The sequence below is a fragment of the Sciurus carolinensis genome, chromosome 16, assembly GCF_902686445.1.
Source record: "Sciurus carolinensis chromosome 16, mSciCar1.2, whole genome shotgun sequence".
NCBI classification, from domain to species: Eukaryota; Metazoa; Chordata; class Mammalia; order Rodentia; family Sciuridae; genus Sciurus; species Sciurus carolinensis.
The window spans coordinates 68,169,697-68,185,027 of NC_062228.1; the positions used below are offsets into that span (position 1 = coordinate 68,169,697).

General features: G+C 46.3%; 1 pseudogene; it reads left to right on the forward strand.

The window, feature by feature from the left end:
* Positions 1 to 13,084: 13,084 nt before the first annotated feature.
* LOC124966269 (vomeronasal type-1 receptor 1-like) lies at positions 13,085 to 13,993 on the forward strand (annotated as a pseudogene).
* The last annotated feature ends 1,338 nt before the right edge of the window (positions 13,994 to 15,331 follow it).

Below are 15,331 nucleotides of genomic sequence, written 5' to 3' on the forward strand. Positions count from 1 at the left end.
CACCATTTGTCTCACCTCCATTCAGGGGTGAAAGATGGGTCATGGCTGTGTGTCGTTCCACACCATCTCCAGGTACAAATGCTAAGAATATAGAAAAACATCCTGTGTGTGTGTGGGAAGGGTCAGACCACGTCCTCAGATCACTGGAGCACTTAATTGCAGCAGCACCAGAATCCACTGCCCTGAACATAGCAAACATGAGGGACACTTCCATGTTCCCACACCTGGCAGAATGTTCCTCCCTGTGCTGCACCTGACAGAATACTTACGTCTGCCTGGGCAGCAACTGGCTGCATACTCCCCCTTGTGCTCCCACCTGGGTGAATACTCCTCCCTATACACACATATGGTCGAATGCTCTTCCCTGTGCTTCACATGGTGTAGAGACATGCTTACAGCTGTTTGAGGAAGAGACCATGCACACACGCGTGTGTGAGGATGTGCCAATCTGCTGGTGTGTGATTCCTCCTCTCCCACCCTTACACCCACATGGTCCCCCTGCTGTGCTTGCACCGTGGCCCCAAAACCTCGCACGTGAGGCGCCGGATGAGGGAGCACACAGGAACGACAGGCAGCTGAGTGTGCCGCTCTATGCGTGGTGGACTCGCCTCACTTCCGCTCCTAGTGGTGGTGCCTTGCTGTTTTCTCTCTTCTCACGGTGTCAGGCGGAGCTGGTGTTGGCACCAAGGCATCTACTTGGGGAGAGAGGCAAGTAAGGAAGGAAGCAAGGAAGCATCTCTGAGAAAAATAAAGCAGTTGTCCATTCCCAGTCCACCTCCTATTCTTTCCCGTGGTCTCGTTGCTGCAGGTGGCAACAAGTGGTGGCCTGTATGGTGCATTTGGCACAGTGGGTAAGTACTGAGGAACCTCGTGAGAGTCTCTGGTCAGAGCGGTTTAGGGCAAGGGAAAATAAGAAATGGGGTTGTAAATTTTAAAGACGAAAATGACTAAGGTCATAAAAAGATGTATTAAAAAGTAATGGCATGTCAGTGAAGGAAACAGGATCTAATAGTGAAGGAAAAACAGGGGGTTCCTCTTCCTAAAGGAACATTTCCTATGAAGCCTTAGGAGAAGTACAAGAGCAAGAATCTGTTAAACATGTAGAACAAGGTGAGAAAGAATTGAGTGGTAGTGACTTAGAAAGTATTTACTCAGATAATTTAAGAAAAACAAGGAGAAAAGGTAGGGGAAAGCTAAATCCTATTCAGCCTTCTGCACCACCATGGGAAGATCCTCTGGCCAAGACCATTCAGGAACTTTCTAAGCACTTAGACGCCCTTGAATACAAAGAAGCCCCAAATTCATGGGACCTGCCCATATTTGAGGACCAATATAGACAGAGACATGATCAACCATTAGACTTTAAAACCATTAAAAACTTTAAAGAGTCAGTTATGACATATGGACCTCAGGCACCATTTACCATAAGTATGTTTGAGTCTCTGAGTAATTTAAATTTGACTCCTACTGATTGGAAACAGTTGTGCAGAGCATTGTTATCTGGAGGACAATATCTGATTTGGAGAACTTAGTGGCAAGAAATATCTGTTGAAACTGCTCACAGAAACACAGCAGCAGGGTTTCCTGGTAGAAATGTTGATATGCTAACAGGAGGCCAATATGCTCCAATAGATACCCCAAATCAATATGCTCCTGGAGTGTATGTGCAGATATATACAGCGGCAATCAAGGCATGGCAAACAGTCCAAGTATGTGTCAGATTTTTGTAGACCAAGTTTTACAACCCATAAGAAAAAAGTATGCAAAACTCATCTCTCTCCATTATATGGATGACATTCTATTAGCTCATCCTGATCATCAGAACCTCCTTGAGATATGTGGGGATATGGCTATCATCCTAAAACAACATGGGTTGATCATAGCAGAAGAAAATGTATGAACTAAACCCCCTATCTTGTATCTAGGATTTCAAATTATGGACACATTCATCAAACCTCAAAAAATCCAGCTCAGTAAATATCAGTTAACCACTTTAAATGATTTCCAAAAACTACTGGAGCATATTAATTGGCTTTAACCAACTTTGGGCTTCTCCACAGGAGAATTAAAGTCTTTATTTGACACACCCCATGGGGATCCTGATCCATCTTCTCCAAGATCTTTAACTAATGAAGCTAGAGAAGCTTTAAGTAGAGTAGAAAGGGCTATTGAGTGTGCCCACTGTGATAGAATTAAATTCTTAAAACCACTTCTGTTTGTAGTAATTCCTTCTCAATATATGCCCACGGGTGTTTTCTGGCAAGATGGACCTTTAATGTGGATACATTTATCCACCTCTCCTAAAAGTATAATTGAACCTTATACCTCTATGGTGGCACAGCTTATTCTTCAAGGGATAAAAACTGCACTTAGAGTGTTTGGTATACATCCTACCGTCATTATAACTCCTTATTCTGCCCAAGTTGAAATTTTATGTGCTAATGATAATAACTGGGCTATTTCTAAATGCTCTACTTCTGCAAAATTTGATAACCACCCTCCAAAGTTCCCTTTATTGTCTTTTTGTCTTAATCATCCTGTTATATTCCCCCAAGTAGTTAAAAAACAACCTATTCCCAGAGCATTAAATGTTTTTACTGATGGATCCTCTAATGGTACTGCTGCACTGGTCACTTACCAAAATACTATCACTCATATTTCTTCTCATAAGTCTGCTCAATTGGTAGAAATGGAAGCTGTGGTCATAGCCCTTATAAAATTCAAGGAACAACCCATAAATCTTTTAACAGACAGTAATTATATTGCTCAAGCAATTCCTAAATTAGAATTGGCTTGAACTATAGCTCCTCATACTCCACCTTTTAGGTTATTTTTTCAAATACAGAAGCTCTTATGGGAATGTAAAGAACCTATGTTTTGGGGATATATAAGAGCTCATACCAATTTGACTGGTCCTCTACATGAGGGTAATCATAAATCTGATCTTTCAATTCAAACTATTTTCATATTTTCTTCAGTAGAACAGGCCTCTCAATTTCATGCTCAATTTCACGAAAACAGTACGATATTACAATGTAGATTTAAAATAACTAAAGAACAAGCTAGAACTATTGTTACGGGATGCCAACCGTGTGCTGTTCATTATCCAGTTCCACATGTAGGCATCAATCCCAGAGGGCTTTTACCCAACCATTTGTGGCAAATGGATGTTACTCATGATCCCAGCTTTGGTAAACTAAAACTTAATCACGTGTCTATTGACCCATGTTCAGGATTGATTTTTGCTTCTCTCCATTTGGGGGAAAAAGTTAAATATGTTATCTCTCATTGCTTACAAGTTTTTTCAGCTATGGGCATTCCTAAAATGCTTAAGACAGACAATGGGCCTGCTTATACTTCATCATCTTTTACTCAGTTTTGTCTTAAGTTTCAAATTACTCATAAAACTGAAATTCCTTATAATCTTCAAGGCCAAGGCATAGTGGAGCGTGCTAATCAAACACTCAAGCTCATGCTTTTAAAACAAAAAGGGGGAGATTGGGTTACCCCAGAGATAGACTGGCTATAGCTCTTTTTACTTTAAATTTTTTAGCTATGGATTCAGAGGGTTATTCTCCTGCAGACAGACATTGGAATCCTCATCAGCAACACAAACCGCTAGCCTGCTGGAAAGATGTCCTTACAGGGACATGGAAGGGTCCGGACCCAGTGTTAATATGGGGGCGAGGATCTGTTTGTATCTTTCCACAGGATGCAATCTCTCTGGTGTGGGTGCCAGCAAGACTCATCAGACAAGTTACCAGTCGTTCAGCAGTTGATAAACATCATGAAAATAGTGAATATGAAAATGATAATTCTCCTCCTGATGATTCCACTGATTGATGGAAATACTTTACAACTCTGGACTGTAGTTACAGGATGGCCTTGGCCTCTCCCTTTAACTAACACCTCCTCTGTTTATCCCCCATTTTTTACTACTAATAGTACCCTGGGTTTACCTGCTATACATGTGGATTTGGATATTATGCCTTTTCTTAATTACTTTTTTCAACTCTCTGGTAGTTTATGTTTCTCCATTTCTTATAATAATGATTCTACCCATCCCTGTGTCACACTTGGCAACCAAACTCTTGGTACCCAAATGGGGCCCACGTTGCTGGGAGTCTTCCCCCACGTGGCCTTCTTTGTGGTTTCGATATCAAGGTTCCTCTACAGCTGTCATTGTAGGTGGAACCAAATCTTTTACCTTTGCTCCTAGATTTAGTACCTACTCTAATACTTCCTTTTCTGGATATAATTTTTCTTTTCCAAGTCCTTAATGGTAGATACAGCCAATTCCTTTGATTCCTGGTCATTTTGCAGAGAAAGAGCCTGCACAGACATTAGTGCTCTGTGTATGTTTCCAGGAGGTCAGTTTATCAATGGGTTATATGATTGTAACACCTCTACAGTGTTTGAAACAGGTGCTAATATTTCTAGATCCTCCTCCCTGATTACATTTAAGCCTACCCCTATATGTGCACATCACCATTCATCCTTATAGTCTCTAATGCCTCCTCCATTAATCATACTTTAGAGTGCACTCCCTCCTCATGTTTTTTAAATTCAATGTTGGAATAGTACTAGTTTTCCTTTAATGATTGTTGCTCGAGTTCCTAGGTACCTCCCAATGCCAGTTTTAGCCAATGTGGAAGACCTGCATGTGGTGTTTTCTCAACATAAGAGGGATTTTGGAATATCTCTAGCCGTGACTGTGGCTGTCACTGCATCGGCAGCTGCAGTTACTGCTGCTGGGGGTGCCCTAGCTACAAGTATTCCCACTGAACAGGCATTGAACAACCTCACTGGTAGTGTGGCCATGGCTCTTCAAACACAGGAAACCATAAATTAACACCTTCGTTCTGGTATAGTCACACTCAGCCATCGTGTTGATCTTCTCCAAGAACAAGTGGATATTTTCATGGACCTTCCTGCAAAAGGATGTCTTGGACATTATTCAAGACTATGTCTTACAGGGGTTCAATACCATAATTATAGCAGGACTGCCAATTTATCGAGACAACTTAGTGCTATGCTTAATGGATCTTGAAACTATCAGTGTGATAATCTCACCAGATCACTACAAGCCCAAACAATCTTAGTAACTTCTACTAAAGTCAAGGTGCCCTCTATTGCTGATGTAATTACGTTTTTTAAAGATATTGTATATGGGGTCAAAAACTGGCAGGCATTATGGAGTTCTGTTTAATACTTCTGTTGTTCATTGTGTTAGCATTTCATTGCATGTGTAGGATGCGCCTAAGCCAACAAAGGGATAAGATCATTGTAAAAAATGCACTTGCCACCTTAGAAGGCAGAACTTCTTCTCAGGTTTTGCTGTCTCCAATGAATGACTGGTAGTCAAAGACGGGAAAGTCTCATGTGACTAACATATCAACTTAAGACAGGAGCCAAGACAATAATATCATGCTTCTTGGTTATCCAATGACAGGTAAGAATGTCACTGAGACATGTGGATGCCTAACACAGGCACAGTCGATCCAGATGTAGTGATAGCTATCATGCATCCATTAAAGTTTTCTTCACCTTTTAAATCAAAAATGGGGAGATGTAGAGACATGCTTACAGCTGTTTGCACAAGAGATTGTGGAGCGGGAGGACATGCCCACCTGCTGGTTCTGAATGCCTCCTCCCCCACCCTTAAGCATGCACACGGTCTCCCGGCTGCGCTTGAGACACAACCCCACAAATCTCGTGCATGAGGTGTCTGATGGAGCACACCAGAATGAAAGGCACCTGGAGGCGCCACTCTACGTGTGCCGCTCTCGCCTTGCTTCCACTCCTAACGGTGGTGGCCTGCTGTTTTCTCTCTTTTCACGGTGTCAGGCAGAGCTGGTGTTGGCACCAAGGCATCTACTTGGGGAGAGAGGTAAGCAAGGAAGCAAGAAAGGAAGCACCCCTGAGAAAAATAAAGAAGTTGTTCATTCCCAGTCCACCTCTGATTCTTTCCTGCAGTCTCGTTGCTGCAGGCGGCAACAACATGGCAGAATGCTTCTCCCTGTGATGCACCTGGCAGAATTCTCCTGCCTGTGATGCTCAGGCAGAATTGTCCTGCCTGTGACGCACTTGTAGAATGCTTCTCCCTGATCCAGCACATTGCAGAATGCTCCTCCCTGTGTCCACACTTGGCACAATGGTGCTCCCTCTGCCCATTTCTGGGCAAATGTTCCTTTATATGCCCACACCTTGCAGAAGGTTTTCCTGTGCCCACACCTGGGAGAATGCTCCTCCCTATGCCCACACCTGGCAAAATGCTCCTTTCTGTGCCCGCATGTGGCAGAAGCCTCCCCCCTCTTCTACACCAGTCAGAATACTCCTCCCTGTGCTGCACCTGGCAAAATGCTCCTCCCTGTTCCTGGACCTAGCACAAAGACCCGTTCTGTGACCACACCTGGAAGAATGCTCCTCTCTTACTGCACATGACAGAATACTCCTCCATGTGCTGCACTTGGCAGATGCTCCTCCTTGTACTGCACATTTCAAGACGCTCCTCCCTGTGAACTTAGATGGCAGAATGACACACCCTTTGCTCCACCTGGCCAATTCTCCTCCCTGTACCCACACAGGGTAGAGGTCTCCTCACTGTGCTGCACCTGAGTGAATGCCCCTAACAGTGCTGCATTGGAAACATGCTCCTCCCTGTGCTCACATCTGCCAGAATGCTCCTCCCTGTGCCCACACCTGCCAGAATGCACCTTCCTTTGCCCGAACATGGCAGAATGCTCTTCCCTGTGCCCGAACATGGCTGAGTGCTCTTCCTTGTGCAACATCTTGCAGAATGATTCTCCCTCATCTGATACTTCCACAATGTTCCTCCATGTGCCCACATAAGGCAAAATACTACTTCCCGTGCTGATTCTGGCAAAATTCTCCCTGTTCTTACACCTGGCAGAATGCTCTTCCATGTGCTGCACCTGGCAGAATGCTCCTCCCTACGCTGCACCTAGATGAATGCTCCACCCAGTGTCCCCACATTGCAGAATGGTCCACCCTGGGACCACACCTGTCAGAATGCTTCTCCCTCTCCTGAATCAGGCAGAATCCTCCTCCCTCTGCTGTACCTAATAGAATGCTCCTCCCTTGCCCGCACCTGGAGATTGCTCCTCCTTGTGCTACACAAGACAGAATTCTCCTTTATCTTCTGCACATGTATGCACATTCCTCCCTGTGCTGCACCTGGCAGAATGCTCCTGCCTGTGTTGCACCAGTATGCATGCTCCTCTCTGTCCTGACACCTGGAGAAGGGTGCTCCCTGTGCTGCACCTGGTAGAATGTTCTTCCCTATACCTGCTCCTGGAAGAGTGTTCCTCCCTGTGCCCCAACCTGGCAGAATGCCCCTCCTTGTGACCACACCCGACAGAATATTGCTCCTCTGGTGAATCTGGTAGAACAATCCTCCCGACTCTGCACAAGGAAAATTGCTCCTTTCTATACTGCACATGTCATTAAGCTTTTCCCTGTGCCCACACCTGACTGAAAGCTCGTCCCTAAGCTCTGCACCTGGCAGAATGCTTCTCACTGTTCTGCAAATGGCAGAATGCTCCCTGTTCTGCACCTGACAGAATACTCCCCTGGGAGTCCGCACCTGGAAGGATGTTCCTCCCTGTGCTGTACCTGGCAGACTGCTCCTCCCTCTGCTGCACATGGCCAAATTATCCTCCGTGTACCCACACATGGCACAATGCTCCTCCGTGTGCCAGGACCTCACAGAATGCTCCTCCCTGTGCAGCACATGTATGCATGCTCCTCTCTGTCCCCACACCTGGCACAATGATCCTCCCTGCGCTGCACTTGGCAGAATAATCCTGTGCCCGAAACTGGCAAGATGCTCCTCCCTGTGTCTGAAACTGGTAGAATGCTCGTCCCTGTGCTGCAAATGCCAAAATGCTTCTCCCTGAGACCGCAACTGGCAGAATGCTCCTCCCTATTCTGCACATGGCAGAATGCTCAACCCTGTTCCCGCACCTTTATGCATGCTCCTCCCTCTGCGCAGATCTGGAAGAATACACCCTGGTTTGTGCACCTGGCTGCATGCTCCTCTGAGTGCTACACGTGGGAGAAAACTTTTCCCTGTGCCTGCTTCTGGCAGAATGCTCCTCCCTGTGCTGCACCTGGCAAAATGCTCCTCCCTGTGCTAAACATAAGAGAATACTCCTCCCTGTGGTGCTACTGCCTTCATGCTCCTCCTTGTCCTGCACCTGGCATAATGCTTTTCCCAGTGACCACAACTGGCAGACAGCTCCTCCCTGTAACTGCACATGGCCAAATGTTCTTCCATGTGCCCATATGTGGGAGAATTCTCCTCCCTGTGCTGCACCTGGCACAAAGCTCCTCCCTGTGACGCACCAGGCAGAATGCTCTTCCCTTTGCTCTACATGAGAGAATGACCCTGCCTGTGGCAACAACAGGCAGAATGCTACTTTCTGTGCTGAACATGGCAGAAATCTTCTCCCTGTGCTGCACATGGCAGAATACTATTCCATTTGCCCTCACATTGGCGAATGCTCCTCCCTTTGCCACACCAGGAAGTATGCTCCTCCCTTTGCCCACACCTGGCAGAATGCTTCTCCCTGTGCCTGCACCTAGCAGAACATTCCTCCCTGTGCCCACACCTGGCAGAATGGCCCTGCTGTGCTTCGACTGGGAGAATTCTCATCCCTGTATCTACACCTGGCATGATGTTCCTCCCTGTCCCACACCTTGCAGAATTTTCCTCCCTGTGCTGCACCTGAGAGAATGCTCATCCCTTTGCCCAAACCTGGCAGAATGCTAGTTCTTAAGACCACATTTAGCAGAATGCCCCTTCTTCTATCTTCACCTGACAGCGTGCATGTTCTGCTTGAACAAGATGTGTACCATTTGGTACCTTGCTTTTGTATATTTGGTCTGTTTTCCTCAACAGAATCACTTTCCATGGGAAACATTCTTGTTATGTCTCCTGAATCCCAGCTGCACAAAAGAGTGCCTCACCTGCTGGGAGGGGGAGCGGACCATGAAGCACTCTTGGAGCAGTAAGAGGATATGTCCTTGTGTCACTCTGCCCACTTGAACCACTCTGGTTTCTCTTTCCACTAAATTCACATGCTGTCCACTGTTCAATTTGGGCATCCTAGAAGTCCCCAGGGATTTCAGCAATCATACTTTGAAGCCCAAGTTTTCCACGAGGCTGAAATCCAGCCTGAGCCTTGTGCTCCATGTCCTCTCTCAGTAGGCAGGTCCCTGTGTGCTCTGATCAGCCTCCCCTGGGACCTCTGCTTATGCCAATGTGAAGCCTGTCCCACCTGCTTCTGCCCTTGAGGGGCTTCTCATGGGGAAGGGCTTGCAGAGACATGCACAGTCCTCACCTCGTGTTCCCCAGATGACCTCCAGTCCCCATGCAGGTGCTGTCACTGCACCTCAGGTGAAAGGACAGACACTTCCCAGCAAAGTGGTGAGGTCATGGAGTCCCTGACCTTTATCACCTTCCCTGCCCACACCTGCACAATGCTGCCTGGGAACACTGACAGACAGCATCATTCAGCTAAGTGTCCATGCATTCATATCACTCCCAGATTCTGAGAAGGAGTCTTCCCCAAATGCAGTATCAGACACAGAAGCATGGATCCAGAGGGGATTGGACATGAGACTATGACAGCGCTCTCTCCCTCTCCCTCTCCCTCTGCCTCTCCCTCTCACTCTCACTCTCCCCTTCCTCTCCCTCTCTCTCTCCTCTCCCAATCTCACTCTCCACCTCACACACACATTCACAGCAGCTCTTTCAGGAAACACTTCATCTCTCCTTCTTGTTCTGACCTCCATCTGAGATGTCCTCTCTGGTCCCTGACTAACACTCTCTGCTCATTCTGCAGACTTTGCTCTGCAGACCCAGGTGAGCTTAAGGAAGGTGAGTTCCCAGTGGGCACTGGTGTCCAGGTGAAGGTGTGGGTATGGGCATGGGCTCTTGCTTTCTTTCCTTCTGATCCCAGGGAGAGGAGGCAGAGCCCAGGGAGATCATAATGCTAAATCTAAAACTTCTCTCCTCGGTAGAGGAACAACAAACAGTTGGTTAGAGAAAAGTTAAAACAGTTGTTTCCTGTGTCGAGGATGAAAAGACGATTGGGGAAATGTGTGTGATCTGTGATGTGGAAGAGGAAGGGAGAGGCCAGCCAGGGACCCTGAGTGTCTGGGTCTGTCTGTAATGCCACTTGGCACCCCAGCCTGTAGAGAGATTGTGAAGGGATATGCTGCTTTTCACCCCAAAATCAATATGTTATTCTGAATAACCCCACACACATTTTCTTATGAAACAGGAAAGAACACCCATTCTCACCAGGGATGCTGGATGGGCAGGTGGGTGCCCTTCCCTGAGGACTAGGGCATCTATTCTGATCCTGTGTATCCACTTTCCTTTCCCTGTGAATTTCAGCACCTATTTTTCAGTCAGAATTTGAAAATGCACCACAGCCTCACGGACCCAGGCTCCTGTTAGGGACCTGACTTCATGCCAGCCTGAAGATTCCTGCTGCAGCCTGACCCCCTGCTTCCTCAGATACACTGCAGGCCTGGTCTCTCAGCCATCCCTATGTTCTCCATTCTGCTGTGCTTACTCTGCCTCACAGTTTCAGCCCTATCATGGGGCTGCAGTTCACTGATGAGTTTAAACTGCCTTCTGTGTTGCAGATGCTGGAAAGAGATCAGTTGTGACACTGTGCACAATCCCCCAAGCCTACGGTTGATGTGAGTGTGTGCTCCGACTGCACCTCTCACCCCAGTGCTCCCAAGGCCAGCGTTTCTGGTGAGGCCCCTTCCAGATACCTTTTCATCCATCTGGAACCTGCAGAAAGGTGTCTACTGACTAACCCCTGCCTGACCAAGTAAGCAACATAATTTATTCCCCGCTGCCCTTTTAAAGCAACCAGCTGCCCTTCGTGGAATATCATCAGACACAAGGTGGGTCTCCTCTGCCCACCTCCATCTTCCATTCCACACTGAGCAACCCTTACCCAAGACTCCAATGCATTTGTTCAGTGTTCACACGTGAGTGTGAAGAGAAAAATGTTTTCTCAAGTATCGTAAATTGAATATTCAATAAAGCATATCATTACACTTAAAGTACTACCAAGATAAAATTGGATAAAGCAAGCATGTCGGATTTGTGGGTTACATTGTCTAGATGTCTCGCTGAAGAGAAATAGGAAATACAGATATGTTCCAAACTTATGCACTGCCTGCACTAACTCCTCCAATGTTATGTGGTTTTGAGTTACTTAAATTTTTATTCACATATTCTTGAATTATACTGAAAGGGTTGGTGTCAGTTCTGTAAATAGACATTTATATATTTCAAATGAATAATGATAACACATTTGCAAACATGATTGTGGACCACAGCCGAACCTTCCTATTCTAGGGCTGTAATTTTCATATATGTTTCTGTGTTTTATTTATCTAAAGCCTGGCATGGTGGTACCAGTCCATAATCCTGGCTTCTTGAGAAACTGAGGCAGGAGGATCACAAGTTTGAGGCCCACCTGGGAAACTTACCCAGACACTGTAAAAATATTAAATTGGTGATGGATGGGTTCCTGTTGTCCCCATGGACCATGCTGACCCCAGAAAGAGGAAAAAAATTACTATTTGCACTATTTCAGGAAAGTACAAATAGAACAACATAGTAATAATCAAGTAATTTCTTCATTTAACTTTGAAAATTTTTATTTTGATATGGAATGTCTATACTATTTTTAAAGAATCATGGGAAAATACATATGTGTGTACTACTAAATACAGATGAGAACACTTTACAAAGCCAACCTTTCTACCCTTCCATCATGGCCAGTATCTGCCCCAATATTTCTGTCCTTATATATTTAAAAATATATATGCTGCACATGTCTGTGTCTTGTCTCTACCTATGGAATATATGCTTGAGAACAACCCACTAAAGCCACAAGGCTCTGCCTACTCTCCCTGTACACACACCTGCTGGGCACCCTTGAACCTGAAGACACCCATGTCCATGCACAGGCCTCCCACTCCTCTCCCTGTAGAGACACCTGCTCGGCACCCTCCATCCTGAAGGCACCCATGTCCCTGCACAGGTCTCCCCCACCTTTCCCTGTAGAGACAACTGCTGGGTAACAGCCCCTATGAAGGTGCACCCATGTACATGCACAGGGCTCTCCCTCCTCTCCCTGCAGAGACACCTGCTGGGTACCCTCCACCCTAAAGGCACCCATGTCCCTGCACAGGGCTCCCCCTCCTCTCCCTGTAGAGTCTCCTGCTAAGCACCCTCCACACTGAAGGCACCCATGTCCCTGCACAGGGCTCCCCCTCCTCTCCCAGTAGTGACACCTGCTGGGCACCCTCCATCCTGAAGGCACCAATGTTCCTGCACAGGGTTCCCCCTCCTCTCCCTGCAGAGACACCTGCTGGGCACCCTCCACCCTGAATGCATCCATGTCCCTGCACAGGGCTCCCCCTCCTCTCCCTGTAGAGACACCTGCTGGGCACCCTCCACCCTGAAGGCACCCATGTCCCTGCACAGGGCTCTCCCTCCTCTCCCTATAGAGACACCTGCTGGACACCCTCCACCCTGAAGGCACCCATGTCCCTGCACAGAGCTCCCCCTCCTCTCCCTGTAGAGACACCTGCTAGGCACCCTCCACCCTGAAGGCACCCATGTCCCTACACATATCTCCCCCTATCTCCCTTTAGAGACACCTGCTGGACACCCTCCACGATGAAGGCACCCATGTCCCTTCACAGTCCTCTCCCTCCTCTCCCTGCAGAGACACCTGCTGGGCACCCTCCACCCTGAGGAGGGACCCATGTCAATGCACAGTGCTCTCCATCACTCTCACCTTCACCTGGGAGTTGGAGACTGAGGTTTGTGAAGCTCAGGTTTTTATTATGTTTTGTTTGAGCAGGTGGGCAGAAAGTCATCGTCTCTTTCATGTGAGAGTATTTAGTTTAGGTAAGTATTATGTTGTGGCTTGTCCTGATGGCGACACATTTACTCTCATGTTTATCTCCTGACTTTAGGTACTACCCACACTCCAGTTGCTGATCTGATCCATTCAGCATGGATATGGGGTTTATTTTTCTCACTCAGACAGGAGTAGGATTCCTGGGAAATTTCTCCCTCCTTTGCCTCTATAACTTCACCTTGATCACCAGACGTCACTTCAGACCCACAGATTTGATTCTCAATCGGCTGGTGCTGGCCAATTCCATTGTTCTTCTCTCTAAAGGAGTACCTCAGACTCTGGCAAGTTTGGGATGGAAACATTTCCTGGATGATAGGAGATGTAAGCTTCTCTTCTATTGTTACAGAGTGAGCACTGGTGTGTCCTTCAGCACCTTGTGCCTGTTCAATGGCTTCCAGGTCATTAAGCTCAACCCCAGAATCTTTAGGTGGATCTCGCTCCAGATCAGATCCCTACAGTGCATAGGCTCCTGCTGTTTCCTCTGATGGACCCTGCATCTCCTCATAAATTCATTTCTGCCTTTAGTAGTGAATGGCCCACGGAATAAGGAGAATCTGAGTGCAGATGGGAGTCATGGCTACTGTTCCTGGTCAATAGGAGGAAGTCACAGCACCTTACATTCAATCTTATACTTTTCCCCTGACTTGATGAGTCTGGTCCTCATGGCCTGGGCCAGTGGCTCCATGGTCTTTCTCCTGCACAGGCACAAGCAACGCGTCCAGCACATTCACAGCCATGTACACAGTCCCAGACCTTCCCATGAGGTCAGGGCCACACGAACCATCCTGATCCTGATGAGCTCCTTTGTTTCCTTTTACTCCGTCTACACTGTACTGACCATGTGGATGACCCTAGCTGCAAACAGAGGCCAGTGGGTCGTGAGCAGCTCCGTGCTGGTGGCCTCATGTTTCCCAGCACTCAGCCCCTTTGTGCTCCTCATCAATGACACCCGGGTCTCTCAGTTCCTCTCTCACTGTCGAGTGAGGACAAATCGTGTCTCCTAATCCACTCACCTGGCAAGGGGTCTGTTCTCCTTGAGGTACTTGAATGTTCATGTCAGAATCTGCTCATATTGAAGATCCCTCAGTTCAGACTGTCTGACCCTATGGCACAGGAGGTGGCAATATCTCCTCTAGCCTCAGCCCTAAGCCAGACTAAGCACAGACATCATGCACATAATTAAACAGGGATCTGACCCTGTTTCCAATTGGGGAAGTTTAGGATATTTTAAAATGTGTATTAGAGGAAATTGTTGAGATTACAGATAAGGAAATTCTTTCTTTGAATTCTTATGAAAACTCACTGAAGACTTTTTGCCATTTAGTTTCTAGTGTTTCAGTATCATTTCTTTTTAAATAATTATTTTCCTTGGCAAATAATTATGTATATTTCAGAGATACAAGGTAATGTTCTGATCTCTGTACACTTTATATAAAGAGTCAATCACCTACATGCCCAACTTCTCAATAGCATCATTCATTTCTTGTGAGGATGTTAAAAATCTTTTGTTTCAAAAATCTTGAAATACACATTCCATTTTTATTAACTATGGTGATAAATAGTTTTCCAAAGAAGTTTTGAGCCAACATTTTTGGCAGAGGGAAATGAACTGCATGATTGGTGTGAGGAAGTCAAGTGCAGCTCACTGTGTGGGCTGATTCTCATGGGATTGGAATGCAGACAGATGTAGTGAGCAGGGGAGTAGGGCCAGGGAAGGTTCTGGGCCTTCACCTAGGATAGCCGAGAAAATCTGAGTGGCTGTTTAAGGTGACAGACAGTGCAGGAATCCAATCAGGGTGATGGAAATCCCAGACCTCCTCTCTGAGCAGTGCTCACTATGCTGTGTGTGTTGGGGAGGTCTGCAATCCTGGCATCCTGACCAGTCGCCTGAGTGCCAGGTTCAAGCCAGGCTGGGCAACTCAGCCAGACCCTGTATCCAAATGAAAATTTAAAGAGCTGGGGGAGCAGCTCAGTGGTAGAGCACTCTGGTCATATATATATAATTAAAGTAGTTTCACTTATTTCACTTGTTTCTGCTAATAACACTGAAAATCTTGAAGGCTGGTTTTATTCAAGTGCAACATGTGTTAGTTAGTCCTTGAAAACATTATCAGTTTCTAATGGATAACATTGAGTCTCTAAACTCTTACAAAATGTCTCTTTCTTATTTTCACCCACATGAGAATTCTCATGCACAAAATTACATAGAATGAATGCTGCTGTTTAAAGGTTTATCGGAAGAAGAGCAATCTCCTCTCTCTTAAAAATATAAGGAAAATAAAAGAAAAAGATCCCATATTTAATATTTTATACCTTTAAATTTATGAACAAACATCTGTAAA